The sequence below is a fragment of the Epinephelus moara genome, chromosome 23 (genome assembly GCF_006386435.1).
Source record: "Epinephelus moara isolate mb chromosome 23, YSFRI_EMoa_1.0, whole genome shotgun sequence".
NCBI classification, from domain to species: Eukaryota; Metazoa; Chordata; class Actinopteri; order Perciformes; family Serranidae; genus Epinephelus; species Epinephelus moara.
The window spans coordinates 5,964,620-5,968,123 of record NC_065528.1 but is presented as its reverse complement, the minus strand read 5'-3'; positions in this window follow the sequence as shown (position 1 = coordinate 5,968,123).

Below are 3,504 nucleotides of genomic sequence, written 5' to 3'. Positions count from 1 at the left end.
CATGTTTTGGACAGCTGTGAAGTGACAGAATGTCCCAGCATCATGGTTCTTATATTGCCAGATTCCAGAGAGTCTCCCCTCTTCATATATGGCAGAATATGTCATTTTCCATCTTGCTATGGTGAGATACATGTCAAAATGTAAGAATTTAGTAACACAGATTTGTTTTTTTCATTGATATAAAAATTAATATAAAATACAGGCACATAGAAGGACATGAAATGATGGCAAATTTCATGTTCATTGGTCAGTCTGAACTGGTAATAATGGCCGAGCCCTCCGCCTCAAACATTTGGTTGAGTGTCCCTTTTTTTCACAAATCCAAGGTGGCAACCCTACTAAGAAAACTGGTTTGAGCTGGGTTGTTGAGCTAAAACACATGCAGCTGTGTGCAATTGAGTTTACAGCAGGTAATTCATTTCATTTTCTTGGACAAAATCATGATTGGAAGTAGGGGTGAGTCCATGTACACGTTTTTGTTTTTTTTATAGGGGTGGGGGTGATACAAATTGTTGACTGTGGTGATATATGCTGTCATTTTACTGTGTATTTGTTTAATTTAATTCATCTAAATATAATGTTTGACGTCAGCTCGTGCACATGCACTCCACGTTAGTCAACGCAATGGCGACCCAGAGGAGCTTCGCATGGAAGTTTTTTGAAAAGATTGGAGAGTCGGGAGACAAAGTTAAATGCACACTTTGTGACACACCAATCGTGTACAGCAAAAGCACAGGGTCGATGGTAAATCATCTTAGGTGGAAACACCCAAACAAGCTAGACCACCGAGACGAAGCCGGAACCAGCTCACAGCAGAGAATTACCACGTACACGGAGAAAAAGAAGAAATGTGACAAGTCTCGGAGTGACGAGCTACTAGGCTTGATTGCATAGATGGTTTCTCTTGACATGCAGCCTGTGTCGATGGTGGAGGACAGCCGGTTTAGGGAGCTAATGGCCTTTACAGAACCCGAATACACCATGCCAATCAGGAAGACCGTTAGCGCTCACGTGGGGAAAATGTATGAAGATTGTTCCAGTGCTGTTAAGCGCCAGCTCACTGAAGTGCTTTACACAGCGATAACAACAGACAGCTGGACCTCTGTGAGCACGGCCTCTTACTTGGCAGTGACATGTCACTACTTGGACAAGGACTGGAAAATGCAGTTGCGCATATTGGTCACCCTCTGCATGGAGGAGAGGCACACAACGCATAACATCCAAAAGGAGTTGAGGTCAGTTGTGGCAGGATGGCTGACAGAGAGACAAGACCGTTTAGTTGCGTGTGTCCATGACAACGCATCAAACATGGTCAAAGCCATGCAGCCCTGTCCTTGGGAGTCAGTGTGTTGCTTTGCGCACACCCTCGAACTGGCTATAAACGACGGGTTCAAGGCCTTGCCAATCCTGGAGAGAATCGTCAGCGCATTCAGCAGGCTTGTTGCACATTTCCACCACAGTACAACAGCCACAGTCGCTCTCCACAAGAAACAGGAGCAAATGGGGTTCCCAAATCACACACTCATAAAGCAATGCAGGACCCGCTGGAATTCGACAAATCACGTGTTTTCCCAGCTGCTCGTGCAATGGTGGGCAATCACTCATGAAGGACATGGATCCAGTCCTGAAGCCACTGGAGGGGGCCATGACAGTAGCCAGCAGAGAGGAGTACGTCTCACTGTCATTGGTTTTTCCCATGGTGTGCGGCCTGATGAATACGCACCTACAGCCGGTGAAGAATGCCAGCAAGACGGTCACACTCTTTGTCAACACGGTGCGCGAGTTGCTGGGCAACAGGTTCCTCCCATGGGACACAGACACCGCATCATGAGCTGGAATTATGGCTGCCTTGCTCGACCCACGACACAAAAAACTGACATTTCTGTGCAGCGACATGCAAGCTGCCACAAAGGGCCACATGGAGGAACTTTTTGAAGAGGAAAAGGACAAGGCAGGACGACAAGAAGGAGAGCCAGTGGCAAAGACACCGAGAACCGAACCAACCGATGCCATGTCCTTTCTCCTGGGCGAGTCGTACACGAAGGAGGCAAGCACTGAATCCAAACTAGAGAGCTATCTGTCCTAATTCCCTTCCTCTTGATGCAGACCCCCTTGAATGGTGGAGGAAAAATGAAGAGCAATATCCCATTATGTCACGTCTGGCCAGGCGCTTTCTGTGCATACCAGCCACATCCGTCCCCTCAGAACGGGTCTTCTCTGCAGCAGGCCAACTGGTGACAGCACGACGGTCCCGGCTTCTGCCAGAGAACGTTAACAAGCTGATATTTCTGAACAAAAACCTGCAAAGGTAGGCTAATTTATTATTATTATTATTATTATTATTATAAACCCTCGACCATGAAAAACAAAATATAGTGAATTTCTGAAGCCTACTTTGTTTTAGAGCAGTGCTTTTTTTCAGACGTCATAAATGCGTATGTTATTCTCGAGCTCTGCAATTTAAGAGACAAGCTTTGACTTATATTATTCTGTTTTACAGCTGCAAAAACATTATGGATGTGCCACAGTCTGTGACAGTGAGACGACATAGCCAATAGCCTGATATTTCTGCACAGAAAAATGGAAAAGGTATATCTCACAAATGCATAAATATTAAATATTAAATGGGCGATTAAAAAGATAAGCTTAGATTTGTATTATTCTGTTTTACAGCTGCAAAGCGAGACTGGTGTGCCTGATGTGATACCATAAAGCGCCGTCGAAAGCAGAAGAAAAAAAATCAGCTCATCTCCGTTTCATCTTACACCTGCCTATGTTTTAATTTAATTAGAACATGGCAATACAAATACAAAGTATGTAATTACAAAGTAGCACACACGCCAGGAACTCACAAGCTACTTTGTATTTACATTGATCTGCAACTGTGTAACTTCTTCCAGTTCGGCTGATGAAACGTTGGCAAACCTGGATGTTGGCACGGCCAGATTCAGCTTCCATTCTCCCTCATCCTCATCAGTACCTCATCAGATGATCATTGATAATTCCTGACCGTGTTCGCTTGGTCGGCTGATGTTACACAAACACACCTGGAGGTCTGCACAGAAGAGTCCTGGCTTTCCTTTTACTCGTCCTCTCCTGATGACCACTCATAATTTAATTCAAATGTAATTTTGGGGAAAATATCCATCTTCTTGGTGTAACGCTATAGTGCCCATTTGCGTCAATGTAGCAAGTGTGACAGTTGGTCGGAACTAACTGTTGTATACGTATGTATATATATATATATATATATATATATATATATATACAATATCTCACATAAGTCAGTACACCCCTTCCATTTTTGCAAATATTTCATTATATCTTGTCATGGGACAACACTATAGAAATGACACTTTGATATAAGTTAAAGTAGTCAGTGTACAGCTTGTATAGTAGTATAGATTTACCTTCCTCTGAAAATTACTCAAAACACAGCCATCGACATCTAAACAGCTGGCAACAGTGAGTACACTCCACAGTGAACATGTCCAAATTGTGCCT